Source organism: Carcharodon carcharias, chromosome 13 (assembly GCF_017639515.1).
Source record: "Carcharodon carcharias isolate sCarCar2 chromosome 13, sCarCar2.pri, whole genome shotgun sequence".
Classification (NCBI taxonomy): Eukaryota; Metazoa; Chordata; class Chondrichthyes; order Lamniformes; family Lamnidae; genus Carcharodon; species Carcharodon carcharias.
In genome coordinates this window covers 29,595,587-29,618,309 of record NC_054479.1, presented here as the reverse complement: position 1 = coordinate 29,618,309, position 22,723 = coordinate 29,595,587, and the positions used below count along the sequence as shown (strand labels likewise).

At 41.9% G+C, this 22,723-nt stretch overlaps 1 long non-coding RNA gene across 1 annotated transcript in view; it reads right to left on the bottom strand.

Moving 5' to 3' along the window:
- Positions 1–287: 287 nt before the first annotated feature.
- LOC121286240 overlaps positions 288–22,723 on the bottom strand; it is a 64,686-nt gene continuing 42,250 nt past the window's right edge. The window contains exon 2 of the long non-coding RNA XR_005944906.1: positions 288–2,120. This is a non-coding gene — a long non-coding RNA (uncharacterized LOC121286240). The remainder of the gene's footprint in view (positions 2,121–22,723) is intronic.

The following is a 22,723-nucleotide window of genomic DNA, read 5'->3' as shown; positions in this document are numbered from 1 at the left end:
CGCTATTACTGAGATTAGCTTTATATTCCAGATGTTTTTTAATTAAAATTGAATTTAAATTCCACCAGCTGCAGTGGTGGGATATGAATCCACATCCCCAAATCATTAGCCTGGGCCTCTAGATTACTAGTCCAGCACGATAACCACTACGCCACCATCTCCCCCAGTATTATAGCAGTTGACACCATGGTTACCATTAGCCTAAGTAACTGAGGCCTTCTTCACTCAAACATGAGTGGAAATCTTGTCCTCTGTCTGCCAAAAAATATTGAGACTAAGTCAACTGATAATTTCAAAATTGATAGTTTTATTTCAAGGGTAGGGTATTAAGAGTTATGGAATCAAAACAGATAAATGCTGTTAACATACAGATCAGCCATGATCTAATTGAATGTGTAATGGGCTCGGTTGTTTGAATGGCCTACTCCTGTATTCCTCCTCCTCCCCAGCCCCCTATTGTCAAGCAAGGTAAATCTTCAATGATGAGAGAAGTATGAGGTAAAAAATAGTTAACGTCTTTGTACGTTTTTTTTGCACAATTGTGCTTGTGTAAATATATTAATAATTGTGGTAAACAAGTTGAAAATTTTTTTTGCTGAAATGCCGAAGCACCAAGATAAGGGTGAAGAAGTGTTTTAAATTGTTGTCTTCATTATTCTTTGCCTGTGTAAAGTAATTTATTGGGACGTCATATTAGCGAGCTCTCCATTAATTTGATGGGACAGCATAAATAAACCTAACAAATGCTGAGAAAATCTTGTACCTTTCCTCCAAAATCGAACCTGCAGTTTGTGCAAGAAAGAACAAATATTTTAAATTTTAGCACAGGTCATTGGTGCCAGCTTGAATCAATGATCGTTTGAGTTAGCAAGCACCACTTTATGCTGCCTACCTTAGGGGAACAAATCTGCATAGCGCTACTTGAAGCTTTAGTACACAAGCATATTTCTCCCCCAAAGGGGTTTATTTTGGCCAAAGGGTGCAGTGCTAATAAGGCGAGCCTGTTTGCAAGTCTGGATTTAGCTCACAATTTTGCTCCTAATTGCTGATTACCATAATTTAAAGTTGCACAAAGGTGTTAATCCAGAAACACTCCAGTGCTGATTAGTCACAATTTTTGTGGAGGTGCTATATTTTGGATGAAATGTTAAACTGATGTCCCATTTGCCTGTTCAGATGGGTGTAAAAGATCCCAAGGCACTTTGAAATAGAGGAACAGGGAGCTCTCCTGGTATCTGGCCAATGTTTAACTATTAAAAACCATAAATTAAACAGATTAATCAGTCATTCATCCCATTGCTATTTGTGGATCCTTGCTGTTTGCATTTTAGCTGCTAAATTTGCCTGCAACACAACAGTAACTGCAGATCAAAGTAAAATTACAAAGCACTTTGGAGCAGTCTGAGGACATGATAAGTGCTATATAAGTGCAAGTCTTTCTCTTTAAGGACATAAGAAACAGGAGCAGGAGTCAACCACATGGCCCATCGAGCCTGTTCTGCCATTCAATACGATCATGGCTGTATGTTTGTACTGGATGTACAATCACTGCCTCTGTCAATCACAGGTCATGTGATAGTACATCACATGATGCATTGGGACTGCAGCCAGTAAGCTCTTAGCGTGGGCAATCCAGGGGGCGGAGCATTTTGCAACGTACGATCTGGTCGAGCGTGCAAGGACTGCAAATGTCTGTAATAAGGTTTAATTGTTTCTTGACTAAACCTGTCTGCTCCATTGAGTCATCACATTTGGCGATGAGGACGAAATCAACTTCGACTCTGCCCTGTTTACTGTGAGTAAATTGACTTTAAAAAAAAACACTCACCAACCATGCTGCTGTTTGGAAGAATCGATCCATATAATGTGAATATGGACGATTGGAGCCAATCGCAGCAAACGAGATAACTGCTGAAGAAAAGCGGAAAGCAGTCCTCTTAAGTGTATGTGGCAGTAAAACATATAATTTGATTCACAACCTTACTGTCCCAAACGCGCCCAATTTCAAGTTACGTAGCGAATTAGTGGGCCTAGTGCAAACACAATTCCAGCCGAAGCCATCCATGATAACGTTTTAAATTCAATTCAAGAGTTCGGGCCACAGGAGAATCCATCACAACCTATGTAGCAAAGACAGAATAAAACCACAAAATAAAATTAAGCATCTGGAATTTCTATCATTGGCACTTAAGCAAAAGACATCAGAAAATGTGGCAAAACAACATTTAAAAGTTCGAATACAAAGACAAAATACTGTGCATACTGGAAACCTGAAGTATATCCAGAAAATGCTGGAAATACGCAACAGGTCAGGCAGCATCTGTGGAGAGAGGAGAAGTTAACGTTTCAGTTCAGTGATCTTTTAGAACTGAAGAATATTCCAGATGTAACAGTTTTGATGCAGATCCAGGGTTGTGGTGGTGGTGATGGTGGGGGTGGATGGAGGGGAAGAATAATAAAGTAGGTCTATGATAGGGTGCAAAGCAGGAATAATTAAATGACGCAAGGGACGTTGATGAAGGCAAATGGAAGTGGTATTGGGGCCCTGCAAAAGTGGCCTTGGATGTTTTGGACGTGCACCTACAATGCCGTCTAGTGCTGACCATAACCCCAGAATTTGAGCAGGAAACATTCCATCCTGGGAGAAAGGTCAACTCCAAAAAGCTGCAGATTATGGCTCATACTACCCCAACCTCCCCTTCTCTTCACAAAGTAATTTAAAATAGTAACGGTTTCCTACACTCTTGCCTCCTTTACTTCAGGATTCTAGGCTGTAGCCCCAGCCTGAACACCCAGATAGGCTTAACAAAAACAGAATTACCTGGAAAAACTCAGCAGGTCTGGCAGCATCGGCGGAGAAGAAAAGAGTTGACGTTTCGAGTCCTCATGACCCTTCGACAGAACTTGAGTTCGAGTCCAGGAAAGAGCTGAAATATAAGCTGGTTTAAGGTGTGTGTGTGGGGGGCGGAGAGATAGAGAGACAGAGAGGTGGAGGGGGTTGGTGTGGTTGTAGCGACAAACAAGCAGTGATAGAAGCAGATCATCAAAAGATGTCAACAACAATAGTACAATAGAACACATAGGTGTTAAAGATAAAGTTGGTGATATTATCTAAACGAATGTGCTAATTAAGAATGGATGGTAGGGCACTCAAGGTATAGCTCTAGTGGGTTTTTTTTTATATAATGGAAATAGGTGGGAAAAGGAAAATCTTTATAATTTATTGGGAAAAAAAAAAAAGGGGGAAACAGAAAGGGGGTGGGGATGGGGGAGGGGACTCACGACCTAAAGTTGTTGAATTCAATATTCAGTCCGGAAGGCTGTAAAGTCCCTAGTCGGAAGATGAGGTGTTGTTCCTCCAGTTTGCGTTGGGCTTCACTGGAACAATGCAGCAAGCCAAGGACAGACATGTGGGCAAGAGAGCAGGGTGGAGTGTTAAAATGGCAAGCGACAGGGAGGTTTGGGTCATTCTTGCGGACAGACCGCAGGTGTTCTGCAAAGCGGTCGCCCAGTTTACGTTTGGTCTCTCCAATGTAGAGGAGACCACATTGGGAGCAACGAATGCAGTAGACTAAGTTGGGGGAAATGCAAGTGAAATGCTGCTTCACTTGAAAGGAGTGTTTGGGTCCTTGGACGGTGAGGAGAGAGGAAGTGAAGGGGCAGGTGTTGCATCTTTTGCGTGGGCAAGGGGTTGTGCCATAGGAGGGGGTTGAGGAGTAGGGGGTGATGGAGGAGTGGACCAGGGTGTCCCGGAGGGAGCGATCCCTACGGAATGCCGATAAGGGGGGTGAAGGGAAGATGTGTTTGGTAGTGGCATCATGCTGGAGTTGGCGGAAATGGCGGAGGATGATCCTTTGAATGCGGAGGCTGGTGGGGTGATAAGTGAGGACAAGGGGGACCCTATCATGTTTCTGGGAGGGAGGAGAAGGAGTGAGGGCGGATGCGCGGGAGATGGGCCGGACACGGTTGAGGGCCCTGTCAACGACCGTGGGTGGAAAACCTCGGTTAAGGAAGAAGGAGGACATGTCAGAGGAACTGTTTTTGAATGTAGCATCATCGGAACAGATGCGACGGAGGCGAAGGAACTGAGAGAATGGGATGGAGTCCTTACAGGAAGTGGGGTGTGAGGAGCTGTAGTCGAGATAGCTGTGGGTGTCGGTGGGTTTGTAATGGATATTGGTGGACAGTCTATCACCAGAGATTGAGACAGAGAGGTCAAGGAAGGGAAGGGAAGTGTCAGAGATGGACCACGTGAAAATGATGGAGGGGTGGAGATTGGAAGCAAAATTAATAAATTTTTCCAAGTCCTGACGAGAGCATGAAGCAGCACCGAAATAATCATCGATGTACCGGAGAAAGAGTTGTGGAAGGGGGCCGGAGTAGGACTGCAACAAGGAATGTTCCACATACCCCATAAAGAGACAGGCATAGCTGGGGCCCATGCGGGTACCCATAGCCACACCTTTTATTTGGAGGAAGTGAGAGGAGTTGAAGGAGAAGAAGGAGAAATTGTTCAGCGTGAGAACAAGTTCAGCCAGACGGAGGAGAGTAGTGGTGGATGGGGATTGTTCGGGCCTCTGTTTGAGGAAGAAGCTAAGGGCCCTCAGACCATCCCAGATAGGCTTGACTTGTAACCTTTTTGAGGCCAGGTGTATGACATGACGCTAGGTCCTGACTGAGGGCAGTAACACCTGAGTTAGAGTTCCTGCCTCTGGGCCACCACTTTAGATCACTGGCCTTATGAGGGGCATATGGAGCCTCCATCACCACAAGGCCATCCTGGAAATATAAGCTCAAGGTTTGCATTCATCACAGTGGATTCTCACCAGTTGTGGCTCAGTTGGCAGTGTTCTTGCCTCTGAATCACAAGATTATGGGTTCCAGTCCCCCTTCAGGGCTTGAGCACAAAGTCAAGGCTGACACTCCAGTGCAGTACTGAGAGACTATTGTCCCATCTTTCAGATGAGATGTTAAACCAAGGTCCCATTTGTCTGCTTGGGCTGATGTAAAATGTCCAAAAATGCTATTTCAAAGAAGAGCAGGGGAATTATCCCTGGTGTCCAGGCCAATATTTGTACCTCAATCAACATTGCAAAAAACAGATTTTCTGGCCATTCTCACATATTGCTGCTTGTGGGAGTTTTCTGGGCACATATCAGGTACCACATTTTCTGAATTACAACAACATCTACACTTAAAAAAAGTACTTCATTGGCTGTAAAGTGCTTTTTGACATCCCATTATATAAATGTAAATCCTTTTTTATTTTTTCAGATTTAATGTAGGACTCCACCAGCACAGCCATGGATTTTTGGACCCATTAGTCTTAAGACAAATAGTGACTGAAATTAACGAAGCTTTAATTGATATATTTGTAAATTTGCTAACCATTGGAAAATGTCTGGTATGTCTCCCTTATTTTAGAAGGGGTCATTTGGTGTATCTGGCAACTAAAGATGTGTCAGCTTAATATTAATTCTAGGGAATTTCTTTGAAATGACTTTGAGAGATCTAGGGAATGAAACATATAACTTATTAAAGAATAGCCTGAATTCAGGAAAGAGAGTTAATGATTAACTAATATATTGGAGTTTGTTTTTCAAAGGCATCAGAGCCCTTGAGCACTGGGGAATACAGTTGATCATGTTTACTTGGATTTTCAGAAGTCTTTTGGCAAGATTCCAAATTGACGATTAATGACTAAGATAATGAATCAGAGAAGGAAGTAATGTACAGCTCTTAGTAAAAACGAAATTGGCTTAAAAGAGGTGTCAGATCATAACTGCAAACAGGCATGTTTCGGGGTAGAAAGTGATTAAGCAGGGTACCACAGGTATTGGTCCTTGGGGCTGTGCTAATTTAATATGTATTAATTACTTGGATCAAAGTTATCATAAGCAAAGTTTCCAAGTTTGCAAATGGTACAAAACAGGAAGCAGGGCAAATAATGAGGAAGAATACAACTTGATACATTAGAACAGGGAAGGTTAAGGGGAAATCTGATTGAACTGTTCAAAGTCATGCGGGATTTTGCTATGATAAACAGACAAAAGCTTGTTCCACTGGTTGGTGTTGATAACTAAAGGTCATATGTATAAGATCATCAGCAAAAGAATGAGGGAAAAAAATTTACCCTAAATGTTAGGACAGGGCAACCCATTCATTTTACAGATGTGAGCCTCCAATATAGTGAACAGCACATGAAAGCAAATCCTCTGCCAGATGTGCGATGCCCACCATATTAGTAAAGGCCCCTGTACAGGCATTCGGGGTCCATGCTTGAAACAGGCATTATGCCTTTTGCATCATACATGCTGCAGTCAGTATTCTAATTTTTCTCGACAAACCAATGGTCCTTGTAGGGGCTGCTGGAGGCAGAGTTATTACAGTCACCAGCTGTTCACCGGAATTGTAGAGTCTCCTATCACTGTTGAGCTACATTTTAATGGTCAAATTTGAAACTCCACCCTCCTCAAACTATTTTGTAACCCTTCTAGAGGATGCTTGGTCAGAAGATGGCTGACATCATGACGAGCCTGGCATGTCCAGCTTGACAATCCTGTAATAACCAATTGAAACGTAAGGGGTAGAATTTTGCCCTTGACGTGCGGACACCTCTTAGGCCTTCTCACCCTGGGAGCCCTTGCACTTACCTGGGCCTCTGGCACCCAGAATTCAGGCATCCTCCTGCATTCCTTCTTCTGTCCACTGCAGCACTGTTGCTGCAGGGCCTGGAGAGCTGTTGGCCGATCAGATTGGACGGCAGCTCTCTATGGCAGATCTTCCTCCCGAGTGAGGTGCGGAAGTCCTGCCTGCAGCCACTTAATGTGAAATGGCTGCGGGACGCTCGGAATCAGCGGGGATGTGTTCCCAGCCGACTCTTCAGATGGCAGGAAGCAAACCCCTGCCATCCAAAAAATTCAGGATGTAGTGTATGTTCAGAGTGGACACCTGGCTACCTCACGCTAAAACAACTTTCCGATTCCTGCTCACAAGATTAACACCAGCAGGGCCATTCCCATGAATCTGAATTTTTAACCAAGTGCTTATAGTTGGATAAGTCTATCAAATCTTCATCGCAGAGCTTAGTTGCAGTAAAAAGAAAGGGAAAATGAGGCTCTCTGTTAGATTTGCAAAGAAACACGAGGCAGAAAACAAATGTTTCTCTTTCGATCATTGCTCAGATATCCAGTCTACTGTGATAGTTCTGACATCTAATCATAGGAAGAATATCATTGCCCTTAATATCCAGTCCTTTCTTTGGCCCTCAGCAGTGCCAGTGTTGGGATACAATGTTGGATATATGGACCCTGAATTTCCATGGAGAATTTCCTGATCCCTTGCCATAATTTTGGGCAGAGGTTGGCAGAACTCCTGGAGAAATAGCAGAAATACACACTTTCTGCTGCTATGGCATTAGGCCAGGAGAAATTCAAAACTATGGCTTAAAAAGTCTCATAATATTATTTGCTGTGTTTAATGCATCCTTTCTCATTGCAACTAAATTATTTGGGAGAAATTAATTGCAGATAAAATGCCAGACAATAGCCTAAATCTTAAAATCACAATTAAGCTTTGGTATAATGCCATAAACTTGCAATTAAGACATTCTAATAATTTTTTAACAGGACAATTAAAATTAAATCATTCAGGTGCTGAAAGGAGACTAATCTCTTCAAAACACATTTACAATCCTTGGGAGGATATCTATAAAAGGATTTTTTATATTGGTTAAAAAGTCTGCTGTGGGCAACTTTGGTAACGATTGCGCCATTTCTGGTAATGTTTAATTGTTGTATTGTTCATAATTGAGCAAGTTTTCTGTAAGAGCAATTTCACGACACTCCATAGCAGAGCATCATGAGTACTAGATATGACTGCTGAAGATAAAACCATTACACTGTTAACCTAATTCTTTCCCTGTGTTCACTACTAGCAAGGCTTTGTAGCAGCAATAGTCCTTGGCAAACATTCACCATACAATGGAAGCAAATCCCATGATCTTTGCTGTGATTGGTTGATTACTTCATGTAAATAATCTATTAGTTAGTATCCATTAAGGGCTGCATTAAAAAAATATTGGTCTGCCTTGTTTGTTAGTGATGTCGGTCATATCAAAATGCATATATGAGATGGCATTGTAATAAAAGTTGCTCTTCCTCCCCAATAATTTATCAAACACTGCAACCCTAAGACAGTGTCCTTTAATGTGGCTTTAAAAATCTATTACAGTGAAAAAATTAATTGTGAAATGTTTGGTATGCTGTTATCCATAACAGTCTTTTTTATTATATTCAGCGTTACTTTCAAATCCATTGGACGAAGTAGAACAACATTGTCTGTTGCTTCTAAATTTGCCAAGTACTCACTACATGGTCTGTAAAAGTATAATATTATTTGAAAGCATATGATATTCCCTTTCTAGTGTTACAATGCATATTGACTGCAGGCTGTAAGCTCAACTCCTTAACTGGACTGATTTCATCTTGAATATCTATCAACACTGGAGGAGGAAGGCAACCTGAAGCAGACTTTAAACCAGAAACATATCTCTAATGTGGCAAAAGGATTATTTTACAATGCAAAAGTAATAAAGTGAACCTATTTCATAAGGTAGAAATGGCAAATTAATTGAAACAAAAAGAACTCGTGCAGGGTCCATTCCTAATCACTCATTTGGTACCAGCTTATTGAGTTTATTTAATCAGATACAACACTGGATTGTAGATGTTATGCCTGGAATGCGAAACAACTGATCACAACTCATTAAATGATAACTAAGGTTACATATTAATACGTCAATTGATCAAGAATGTAAAAAAATCAGTTTGTTGTTGGGGCACAATCCCAATCAGGATGTTTCAAAGGGTGTATTGTTCTTTGTTTATAAAAGGAGCCCCTTTTTAAAGCTACCCAATACTCCATCACAGCAGCTGCAATTTGTAAAAAATTTCATCATTAGGTGATTCCAAGAATCGCTGAGATTTCAATAAATGTATTTAGTGTGAGATTTAAAGCAGAATTTTCCTGGCTCCATGGCAACAGGCACCCCAAGGCACCCCCCCCCGCCCGGTGGTAAAATGGAAGAGGAGTATGTCGACAGCGGAACCCCAATGTCTTCCTGCCAGTGGGAAAATTTCCAAACGGCAGTTGGGCAGACAGATTGGGAAGGCCGTGGGCAGGCAATTGAGGTTGTTAAGCAGCCAACTGACTGCAATTTTGAGGTGCATTTTAAAGTTTTCCCTATGTCACATGGGTTACTCCACAGAGTATGAGCAGCTTGCCAGTTCAAAGGAGGTGAGAGCTCATGGCAGATAAGTGATGGCTGAAGGTGGCAGCCATTGAGTTGTCAAATAGGCAGGCTGAGATTAGTTCAAGCAAAGGAGTGAAAAGTTGGTGGAATCGCACACTGCGAGCCCTTATGTCAGAGGGCGCTTATTAGAAGGGTGTATCCAAGATCCATTTCCACTACTGCAGGCAGCACTAGGAGGTTGAGAGTCACAGAAGTCTACAGCACTTCGGCCCATTGAGTCTGCGCCAGTCAAACAAGTACCTAACTATTCTAATCCCATTTTCCAGCACTAGGCTCATAGCCTTGTATGCCATAGCATCGCAAGTGCACATCCAAATACTTCTTAAATGTTATGAGGGTTTCTGCCTTTATCACCTTTTCAGGCAGAGTTCCAGATTCCCACCACCCTCTGGGTGAAAAAATTCTTCCTCACATCCCCCTAAACCTCCTGCCCTTTACCTTAAATCTATGCCCCCTGGTTATTCATCCCTCCACCAAGGGGAAAAGTTCCTTCCTGTCTACCCTATCTATGCCCTCATAATTTTATACACCTCAATCATGTCCCCCCTCAATCTCCTCTGCTGCAGGGATAATAACCCCAGTATATCCAATCTCTCCTCATAACCAAAACTCTCCAGCCCAGGCAACATCCTGATAAATCTCCTCTGCACTCTCTCTAGTGCAATCACATCCTTCCTATAATGCAGATTCCAGAACGGCACACAATACAGTAGCTGTGGCCTAACCGGCATTTTATACTGTTCCAGCTCCCTGGAACTCCCTGCTCTTATAGTCTATGCCTCGGCTAATAAAGACAAGTATCCCATATGCCTTTTTAAGCACCTTATCCACATTTCCCGCTACCTTAAGGGACCAGTGGACATGCACACCAAGGTCCCTCTGATCCTTGATACTTCCCAGGGTCCTACCATTCATCGTGTATTCCCGTGTCTTGTTTGTCCTGCCCAAGCGCATCATCTCACACTTCTCTGGATTAAATTCCATTAGCCACTAATCAACCCATCTGACCAGCCCATCTATATCCTCCTGTAATCTAAGCCTATCCTCCTCACTATTTATCACCCCACCAATTTTCATGTCATCCGCAAACTTACTGACCAACCCTCCTACATTCAAGTCTACATTGTTTATATATACCACAAACAGCAAGGAACCCGACACTGATCCCTGTGGAACCCCACTGGACACAGGCATCCAGTCACAAAAACACCCCTCGACCAGCACCCTCTGCTTCCTGCCACTCAGCCAATTTGCCAAATTGCCTGGATCCAATTTGCCAAATTGTCTTGGATTCCATGGGCTCTTACCTTCATTATCAGTCGCCCATGCGGGACCTTATCAAAAGCCTTGCTGAAGTCCAAGAAGACTACATCAAATGCATTGCCCTCATCTACACACCTGGTCACCTCTTTGAAAAATTCAATCAAATTGGTCAGACATGACCTCCCCTTAACAAAACCATGCTGACTGTCCTTGATTAATCCCTGTCTCTCCAAGTGCAGATTAATTTTGTCCCTCAGAATTGTTTCCAATAGTTTCCCCACCAGTGAGGTTAGACTGACTGGCCTGTAGTCCCCTGGTTTAAAGATATATAGTTTTCAGAGTAAAACTTTAAATGAAAAGGAGTGGGTGATACCACCACCGAGAATTAACAGGCTGCCACAGCACCAGCCCTAATCAAATGAAATAAAAACAGAAAATGCTGGAAAAACTCAGCAGGTCTGACAGCATCTGTGGAGAGAGAAACAGAATTACGTTTCGAGTCCGTATTCAGTTTTTCTCAGGGTTGAGTTTTTCCAGTACTTTCTGTTTTCATTTCAGATTTCCAGCCACCGCAGTATTTTGCTTTTATCTAACCAAATCAAACTTTGCTACTGGAAACATATCTGAGCAGTGGCCATTGCGGAGGAAGAGGGCTTTGAGACTTGAGGGCTCCAATTCTCAATGGGTGGAATGTACTCAGAGATGGACTCGTCCATGGGGACAAGAGCCAGGGAGAGGGATAGATTTAGCCACGTGGAATACAGCTGCAATAGTCAAAGGAGCAACAGCCCATGAGGGTGAGGGGACATGGACATTGAGGGAGCATAGGGACAGTAATGCAGGCTAAAGTTTGCAGAAGTTGCTATCCAACTCAAAGGGTTTACAGGCTGAAGCTTAACTTCAGTGGATGTCTGGAGGCCATTGTCTCTGAAGACACTGTCCATCCAGGCGGGTGGTGGTGGGCATGCATAAAACACTGGAGGAGGAGTTAAGGCCAATAGGATTATAAGGCCACTCAATGCCTGTGGCAGTGAAGGTGACCTTGGCATTCGACTTTTATGCCTCATGCTCATTCCAGGAATGTCTGTAGACATCTGTGGGATCTCCCAGTGAGTGGCCCATCAAGCGGATGACCACTACCATGTATCTGAGGATAGGACAATACATCAGTTATCACATTGATCAGGCCAGTCAGGCTGAGAAGGCAATGAGATTCAGGGCCATCATTGGATTCTCTTAGGTGCGGGAGTTAATCGACTGCATGCATATGGCCATCAAGATTCCCCCAGAGCAGCCAGGAAGAAGTGCCACTTACTGAATGTTCAATTAGTCTGCGACCACCACAAGGGGATCATACAGGTGTGTGCACTGTTCCCAGGAAGCTGCCACAGCTTGGTTTCCTATAGTGAATTGCTAAATGTGAGTGTACAAAATCAGAGGAATTTCTGCAGTGCTGCTGCTAAACCTAAATGCATTCCAGAGCAACCATCTATTCAATGAACTGCATGCCTTGTTAATGCAATGCAAATGTGTTGTGCTGCTATGACCAACTTCGTTAAGTGTAAGGTAGTTGTACCAATGGGAATTTTCAAATTCTAGAATCATAGGAAATGTCTGAAGAGGTAAAGGTATTGTGGCATTATGACAAATTTTCAAGTTATATTTTTTCTCAGATATTTTTGTGCTCAAAACGCTAGACGTTAGGGGTAAGGAAAGAAATATTACTGATCATTTAACAGTCAGCATCAGAATCCGATCAGATATAGCTAAGGAGAAATGTAGCGTAAGACTGTCTCAGCTCTGACCCTCCTATGCACCCTTGCTCTAAGCTTGGAAAAGCACTTGTTTGATAGCCAAATGTCAAAATGGAAAGGTTAGCCAGGTTGAGTAATAGACAAGATTCATCTAAAAGCACTTTGATGAAGTAGGACAATTGCAAGAGGGGCAAATATATTGGTGGCCAGGACTAAAAGGCTATGTTTTGATCAATTGTTTGTACAACCAGCATTAGAATTCAATGTAAAAATAACTCCTCTTGATGTTTAAACTGGGAAAGGTGCAGAAAAGTTTCAAAGATTGTCTCAGGGCCCAAGCCCATGAACTGGGAATGCCCAAATAAAAGTGAATTATCCAAATCAGAAATAGTAATTTAGTAAAGGAAATGTTGTGAATTAATGACCAGATTTTCAGTCAATCTGAGATAATATAGAAATCATGACTTTAAAAGGGTAAGCCACAAAACAATGTGAGAAAAATGAAAATAAAGTTAACTGAGAGGCACCATTGAAGAGAGTTGAGATAAAATGTAACATGTTTAATACACATTATTGAATACTCAAGATAAATCTTTCTGAAGAGAAAGAAATATTAATTGAATTAGGAATCACTGAAATGGATGAAAGGGCAAATTAAAAAGGAAAACTGAAATATACAAGGTCAATGGGGAGAAAGGAGAGATGAACTTGGGAGCAGCACAAGGACAGGTGAAAAAAACTTAAAAGAGACATCAGTGATGGAAAGTAGGCCCTGGAGGTGAAAATAATTAAACAAGGCAAGAACAATAATAAGCATCTTGCAATACCATAAGAGCAAAAAGATTAATTAGAAGGAAAATTAGCATTCTATAAGATAAAAGTGAAGAAGGCAATTAAAATACTAATTAAATCTTCTTCCAAGGTATTCATTAAAGTGTATACCACAAATATGGTGTTCTATTGTTGTCATATATAAAATGTCATGGAGATTTTAAGGTCAATGTAGCAGATATATTAGGCAAGGCACGGAGGCTAAAATCAAATAAATCCACTGGGCATGACGATAAATATCTCAGAGAGTTCAAGGAGAATATGGAGGGGATTTAAGGAACATCATGGAAGTGCTGTAGGGAATTAGTGAATTACCACAGGAAGGGAAACAGTAATATGTGAAAGCTATATTTAAATTGGGGCATACAAATAATGATGAACCAGCAAAGACCCTCTGGTATATCCAACCTGTCCCACACAATGGGCAGAATTTTGCCCTTGGTGGGCGTGTGGGCCCCACCGGCTCGGCGGCAGGCCGGCAGCTGACCCCCGCCGCCGAAACGGGGCCCGCCGCCATTTTGAGTGGGCGGGCCAATTAAAGACCGCCCAGCGGGCTGCCCGATGGGAAGTGCTATGCGCTTCCTGTGCAGGAGGGTTGGTGGGGGGCGGGGAGGAATCCCCAGCTGTCAAAGTGCACTCTTTCATTTATAAAGTTTTTAAAAAGGAACATGAAACCTCATCCTGTCAGTGAATGAGGTTTCATGTTTTTTCAGAAGCTCGCTGGGGCCCCTGGCCTGCCTGCCAACCTTAAGGTTGGACGGGCAGGTCCTTTAATGACTTTAAGTACCCAGTCAATGGCCTCAATTGGCCATGGACAAGTCGACAGGCAGACAGCTGATTTCATTGTCTGCCCGCCTGCCTGAAAATTTAAAGGGACTGGGATGATGTCGGGGGTTCCTCCCGATGTCATCCCATGCTATTTTCCCGTCGGCGAGTGAGCCCTGCCCCCAAATCGCCGACCGGAAAATTCTGGCCAATATATATATATTCTCTACCCAACCTAAAACCATATGATCTACTCGGAAAGGCAGATAAATACCAGATTAAAAACCATATAAAGAGACCAAAACTGGACACAGTATTCCAAGTGAAGTCTAGCAAAAGACTTGTACAAGAACAAAATAGTATGTTCTGACTTATAGTCAATTGTCCCATGAATGCTCGTCAATACCCTATTTGCTCTATCTCATGCTTCATGGTTGCTCAACCATCTTTGAAAATCTACACACTAAAACACCCAGATCATTTTCTTTCCCAACCTTCTTTAACGCTTTTCCCTGAAAGTGTGTCTGAATATTGAGCAATCATAGGAACATAAGAGCAGGAGTAGGCCATTCAGCCCCTCGAGCCTGCTCCACCATTTAACTAGATCATAGCTGATCTTCTACCTCAATGTCATCTTCCCGCACAATCCCCGTCACCCTTAATATCATTGGTATCTAGAAATCTATTGACCTCTGCCTTGAACATGCTCAATGATTGAGCCTCCATTGTCCTCTGGGGTATAGAATTCCAAAGATTTGCCACCTTCTGACTGAAGAAATTTCTCCTCATCTCTGTCTTAATTGACCTGCCCCTTATTCTGAGACTGTGTCCCTTGATTGTAGACCCACCCCCCCACCCCAACCAGGGAAAACATTCTTCCTACATCTACCGTGTTGAGCCCTGTAGGAATTTTGTACACTTCACTGAGATCAGCTCTCATTCTTCAAAGCTCTAGAGAATACAGGCCCAATCTCCTCAATCTTTCCTTATAGGACAATCTCGCCATCCCCAGGGTTAGTCTGGTGAACCTTTGTTGTACTTACGCTATGGCCAATACATCCTTCCTTAGGTAAGGAGACCAAAACCACACACAATGCTCCAAATGTGGTCTCACCTAGGCTCTATATAACTGCAGCAAGACTTCCTTACTCCTGTACTTCAAATCCTCTTGCAATAAAGGCCAATGTACCATTTGCCTTCCTAATTGCTTGCTGCATCTGCATGTTAGCTTTCAGTGACTTATGAACAAGAATACCCAGATATCTTTAGAGATCAACACTTCCCAAACTCTGACCATTTAAGAAATACTCTGCATTTCTGTTTTTCCTACCAAAGTGGATTACTTTGCATGTTTCCACATTATATTCCACCTGCCTTGTTCTTGCCCACTTGCTTGGTCTATCTAAATCTCCTTAAAGTCTCTTTGCATTCTCCTCACTACTCACATTCCCATAAATTTTGGGTCTTCAGCAAACTTGGAAATATTACATTTGGTCCCTGCATCCAAATCATTGACGTAGATTGTGAATATCTGGGGCCCAAGCATTGATCCTTACCATACCCCACTAAGTCAGAGCCTGCCAACCTGAGAATGATCTGTTTATCCCTACTCTCTGTTTTCTGTCCGTTAACCAATACCAGTATATTACCCCCCAATCCCATGAGCTCTAGTTTTGCTTACCAACCTCCTAACTAAGGTGTGAGACTTTATCAAAAGCCTTTCTGAAAATCCAAATACACCACATCCACTGGTTCTCCCTTATCTATTCTGCTAGTAACGTACTTTAAAAAATCCAACAGGTTTGTCAGACATGGTTTCTCTTTCAGGAATCCATGTTGACTCTGCCCAATCTCACCATTATTTTCTAAGTCCCCAGTTGTCACATCGTTTAGAATAGATTCTAGCATTTTCCCTACTACTGATGTCAGGCTAACAGGTCTGTGGTTCCCGATTCTCTCTCTCACTCCTTTCTTAAATAATGAGGCTACATTTGCTACCTTCCAATCTACAGGTACCATTCCAGAAGCTATAGAATTTGGAAAAATGATCACCAATACATCTACAATCGCTACAGCCACCTCTTTCAACACTCTGGTATGTAGATCATTAGTTTCAGGAGATTTAACAACTTTCAGTTCCATTAGTTTCTCCAGCACTATTATTTACTAATACTAATTTCTTTCAGATCTTCAATCATCCCTTGGCTCCCCAATATTTCAGGGAGGTTTTTTATATCTTCCAAGTATTTGTTTAATTTCTCTGCCATTTCTTTATTCCCCATTATAAATTTTCCATTCTTTGTCTGTAATGGGCCCACACTTGTCTTTACAAACCTATTCCTTTTTATATGTCTGTAGAAGCTTTTATATTCTGTTTATATGTTCCTCGCTAGTTTAATTTCATATTTGATTTTCTCTTTCTTAATCAATTTCTTGATTCTCTTTTGCTGAATTTTAAAATGCTCCCAATCCTCAGGCTTATGACTTTTTTGAGCAACTTTATATACCTCTTCCTTTGATCTGATAGAATTTAGCCATGATTCGATCACTTTTCCTACTGGCTTTTTGTACCTTAAAGGAATGTAAATTTGCTGCAAACCATGTATTGGTTCCTTAAATGCTAGCCATTACCTGTCTACCGTCATATCTTTTAATGCAGTTTCCCAATCTACCTTAGCCAACTTGCCACCATATCTTCATTGTTTACTTTGTTTAGATTAGAGACCCTAATTTGATTGAACTACGTCACTTTCAGACTTCATGTAAAACTCTATCATATTATGGTCACTCTTCCCTAAAGGTTCCTTTACAATGAGATTATTAATTCACTCTTTCTCATTGCACAATACTAGATCTAAAATAACCCATTCTCTAGTTGGTTCCTCAACATACTCTTCTAGAAAACAATCACGTATACATTCCAGGAATTCATCCTCCTCAGCATTAGTGCTAATTAGGTTTACCCAGCCCATATGTGTAGATTGAAGTCCCCCATCCTGCTAATGTGCACAACACTGTGCTTATCTAAACTACATATCATTCGCCAATCTTTGTCCTAATCTCAGGCGTATAATGAGTGGCCAATTCAACATTGTCTCTTTTATACACACTCTGAAGTTCAAAGTATCCATGTCCATTCCAGGCAAGCGTAGGCTTATGAGTTTAATTTCAATACCAACAAAGTCATAGAAACCATTTTAAGGGTACATTAATATGTAATTGCATTGAAATGATCTTCTAAAGAAGCGTGGCTTTAGAAGAGAAAGATTATTAAACATGTTTGACTTATTTTTGGGCACTACTGATAAATTAGCAGGATCCATACTTAGGACAAAGGAAGATGGGTGTGCTTGGTTGGAGGTCAATCATCTCAATCCTGGGACATCGTTGCAGGAGTTCCTCAGGGTAATGTCCTAGGTCCAACAATCTTCAGCTGTTTCATCAATGACCTTCCATCCTCACAAGGTCAGAAGTGGGGATGCTCGCTGATGATTGCACAATGTTCAGCACCATTTGTGACTCCTCAGATATTGAAGCAGCCTGTGTCCATATGCAGCAATACCTAGGCAAGTGGCAAGTAACATTCGTGCCACACAAGTGCCAGGCAATGACAATCTCCAACAAGAGAGAATCTCACTATCCTCCCTTGATGTTCAATGGCATTACTATCACTGACTCCCCCACTATCAACATCCTGGGGGTTACCATTGACCAGAAACTGAACTGGACTAACCACATAAATACTGTGGCTACAAGAGCAGGTCAGAGGCTGGGAGTTCAGTGGAGTATAACTCACCTTCTGACTCCCCAAAGCCTGACCTTCAAGGCACAAGTCAGGAGTGTGATGGAGTACTCTCCACTTGTCTGGATGAATGCAATTCCAACAACAATCAAAAAGCTTGACACCATCCAGGATAAAGCAGCTCATTTGATTGGCATCCCATCCTCCACCTTCAACATTCACTCCTTCTACCATTGATGCACAATGGCAGCAGTGTGCACTATCTCTAAGATGCATTACAGCAACTCACTAAGGCTTATTCAACAGCACCTTCCAAACCTGTGACCTCTACCACTTAGAAGGACAAGAACAGCAGACACATAGGCCAGGATTTTCCAGCCCCACTGCTGCTTGCCTCCCCCGCGGCAAATTTAAATCTCCATTCAGTTTGGCAGGACCATAATATCCTACTGGGCAGAAGGAGCCATAAAATCCTGGCCATAGGAACACCACCACCTGCAAAAAACCCTCCAAGTCAATCACCATCCTGACTTGGAACTATATCGCCATTCCTTCACTGTTGCTGGGTCAAAATCCTGGAACTCTCTCCCTTATAGCTCTGTGGGTGTACCTACAACATGTAGACTGCAGTGGTTTGAGAAGGCAGTTCACCGCCGTGTCAAGGGAAATTAGGGATGGGCAATAAATGCTGACCTAGCCAGCGATGCCTACACTCCATGAACAAATTTTTAAAAATGACCTACGACATAGGGCACTTGGACTTTTGGGAAGTTTTGATCATTCTCCACATGAAATGTTTCTAATTAAGATGAAAGGCATCTTAGCAGATGAATGGAAAACTGTTCGTGGAGTCATGGGGAATAATCCTGTAATCTATAATCAAAATCCCTCAAGTGGTTCAAGTTATTGTATAGCAATTATTTTTGAAGGTAATTCAAGAACAGCAGTCCCTTTATTATAATTATGAGGAACAAGAGAATTACTGCAAAAGTCACTGGTGATAAGTATCCTGTTTCTACAGCTGTTAGTTCAAATGCATTGTGTAGAAGGCTTAAGAGTGAAAGAGGCAATTAACAAAATAGAATTACCAAATTCAATTCACAGAGCAATCTTGACCTTGTTTAATTCAATGAGAATACTATCAATATGTTATTGTTTACAGCGTTATGCTAATACGACATTACTTAAAGATTTCAACCCTAAAAATCAAAGATTTCTTTGGCAGGTTTGCAACTTAGCACATTGTATTTGAAGGAAGATGGATTGAAGACAAAGAAAAAACTGAGCATATTCACCTTGAAGACTTTGTCCTTGTAGATCCCTATTGAGAGGGACAAGAGGTTTTTATTTGAAGCACTATCCCACCTGAAGAGGACTGGGGTTCCTGGTAGGCAGGTCCATCATCTGCCCCTTTGCAACTTCACATCACAGATGGAGACGGTACTGTGTCATGGCAACATGCGGCAGAATTCTCAGCTTTATGATCAACATATTGTACCCAGCATGAAGAAGATTTACAGAACTGTTTTTGAAGATGCTTCTGGGCTACACTGGATACTGAAAGTTTGTTTTCCTTTCTGCAGGAAGTCACAAAGTGATCAGGTGTTGATGAGGGAGCTGTCTTTCCTGAAAGTGGACTATTTTTACCTCTGCCGTTGAAGGTTAGTGGAGGTAATGTTTTTGCCCCTGTTATTAGGCTGTTGGTCTGTTTGTAAACAACATGAGCCGGATTTCCGCGAAGCCTAGAAGATTCCACAGACTTTTGAAAATGGCGGGAGGGATCTGGATATGGAAGTCCTGCCTCCGTTTCTGACAGATCCCATTTTTGCTGGTAGAGGAAAGGGAGTAGGATATGATTCACACATGAGGAAAACCTGAACTCAGCAAGGCACTCTGTTCAAACAGATCTCATTTTGGCTGTTGCAAGGGCCTTAACCCGCAGTGTGGAAGTTATGGATTCGTGGAGTAGATATAAACATTCATATCCACAAGGATGGATAAGATCTGCTTAAATGACATGATGCGAAGTTTTTAAAACCACCACTCCTTAAACTGTAGAAAAAAGCAGGCTACAAGTGTCAGTGATTGTGAAAAAAAAACCTCAGCTGGATTGCTTTGATTGACAGACTAACTAATATAGCATCTGCTCATGCAGTATTTGTTGACAATTCCCTAAAGGCTATTGTCATGTCATTATGAAAGCTTGGCTGAGTTTCAAAATCTACAATTACCTCAGCAGGCAGTTCTGAGTCCACAATTTGATTGGCAGCTTTAAAGGATTAGCTGCTTTGATGTGAGGTATGATTAGAAGTTTTTTTGTTTTTATAAGCGATTAACATCTTGAGATTTAAAAGACTTGAATGGGTTTCATGGATGGAATATTTTCACTATCAAGTGAGACCTCTCTTAAATGTTTAGAAGCTTATTTTGTTTAATCTCCACATAGTTCCTGAGGTTTGCCCATGGTGAATACTGGGTGAGTTGGCATTAAGTTGGCATGAAGGGCCATGGGGTTGGATCAGAGGCTTGAGCAGGATTATTTTGTTCTTGTAACTCTTGTTGGTAGCTTCTATAACAAAGGGCTAATCCTGTGGTCACATGACTCACAGCAGCCTTTTTTTAGTTCAGCAGAAAGTCCATTTTGCAAATAGCAAAAAGGAATAACATTTTTATATACAGTTTTGGATTTCTTTTCGAGTCTTATTGACATAACAATGGATTGAAAAATCATCACGTGGATTCATCTCTCAAAGCATTCCTGTTATTGATCAGTGCCAAAAGTTATTGGCAGTGGATATGTAAAAGGCACAGAGCATGTTAGATCTGAAGGAAGCTGCAAAAAGATGGGAGAAACATGATGAGCTTATTCAGTTTAGAGATTTGGAGCCCATTAAGAACAAACGCTTCTAAAAGCTGATATTTTGTCTCCTGTACAGAAAATGTACATGGACGCACTTGATGTTTTATTCAGTATTGTGGCTTGCGTCAAGATGTGCACTAATGATTTATTACCCAAATTCTTACAGGCCAGCATCTTACTGAGTTTGCCAAAAATACAAATATCTTCAGGAAGTAGTTGGAAAAAAGCCACATTTGAGCAATGTCAATCATTGTTGGGATTAAACCTGCTGAATAAAATGCACACTGAAAACTTCCTGAGTATCAACACATGCTTTCACGGGCTGGATTTTCCTTCTGGGTTGGGATTGAATTGCCATTGAGATCGAATTTGGGACCTGACCTCGCACTGTTTCGTCAACAGTCAGCTGACACAATTTTGGAAGGATTGCCCAATTATGTCCAGATGGTCTGCCTGCCATCCAATCAAGAGCAGTGGGCAGGCTCACAAAGCTGGAGGGTCAATAGGAGGTGCTCTTGCACTGAAGAAGCTGCAGCCTGCTATTTCAGGTAAGGGAGAGAGAGGCATCTCCATCTTGAGGAGCCCTGTCAGAGTTTTTGCAAACTCTTATAAAAGAAATGGCTACAGCTGCTGGATGACCATTGGGAAGAGTAAACCCCACCAAAGGATGGCCTGCAGATACAGCTGTGGCCAGGAACATTTTTTTTTATTTGTTCGTGGGATGTGGGCCTCACTGGCTCAGTCAGCATTTATTGCCATCCCTAATTGCCTCTTGTTTAGAGGGCATTTTTTTTTTAAGAGTCAACCACATTACTGTGGGTCAGGAGTCACACGTAGGGCAGCAGATTTCCTTCCCTAAATGATATTAGTGAACCAGATGGGGTTTTTGCAACAATCAACAATGGTTTTGTGGTTACCATTAGACTTTTAATTCCAAATATTTATTGAATTTAAACTCCATCTGCCTTGGTGGGATATGAACCCAGGTCCCCAGAGCATTACCCTGGGTCTCTGGAATACCAATCCAGTGACAATACCACCACCTCCCCAGTGGCTGGGTGTGTCCTCAAATTGATTCTGGAGTGCTAGCCTCCTGGCCTGTCACCAGGAGACCTTCAACAGACATCTGCTGTGCTCCAAATACTAAACATTGGCCTTATTAAGGCTTCCAATTACCACAACAAGCAACCTGTTGTTTGCGGGTGGGTCACTGTTTAGCACCCAATTCAGCCTCCTGGAAGATGGCTGAGTGTTGGTACCTTGGCAGGGAACTGGCATGCTGCCCTGCGCTGAGAAATTCTGTGCCCTCCTGCCTCTGTTTCTACCCACATATCAGCACCAAAATCATTACTCATTTTTTAAAACAAACTGGCTTTGATTTTTACCTACAGTTAAAAAAAGTATGGTATCAATATATGTTAATATTGCATGAATATAAATATATATATATATATATATATATATATATATACACACACACACATGTGCGTAAATGTCAGGGATAAATTATAAAGCATGACCTTTGGCTTGGAATCCCAAAATGCAAAATTATGAGCAGAGTGCAATTACCTGTTACAGCTATAACTGTCGCGGAGGAGAGCAGAGTTGACGTTTCGAGTCCTCATGACCTTTCAACAGAACGTCAACTGTGCTCTCCTCCGCCGATGCTGCCAGACCTGCTGAGTTTTTCCAGGTATTTCTGTTTCTGTTTTGGATTTCCAGCATCCGCAGTTTTTTGCTTTTATTACAGCTATAACTGTGTTTGTTTTAATGTTCCATGTCTGAGTGTGATAGGAGCACAATATAAATTGGTCATTCTAAATATTAGTCTGCTAACTGTCCTGTGAAATAGCTTGGGGTGTTTTACTATGTTAAAGGAGTTATATTGTTGGTGCTCTTGGTCATATGTTGACTTTCACAGGCAACAACAATGCATTTCTAAATGAGAATTCCATTTCTGTGCATGGTTAGCAACCTTTCAATGCAAGTATACTTGCTAGTAAACAGTTTTAAAAAAAATTAATTTACAAAACGTCACTACTGTTGATGGGTCACAGAGGGTGTGCAGAGACCTTAGCACATTGCATTTGAAGGAAGATGGATCGAGGACAGAAAAAAATGAGCATATTCACCTTGAAGACTTTGTCCTCTAATGCCCAGTACTCCAGTGCCATGACTCTAATAACAGCTAGTTC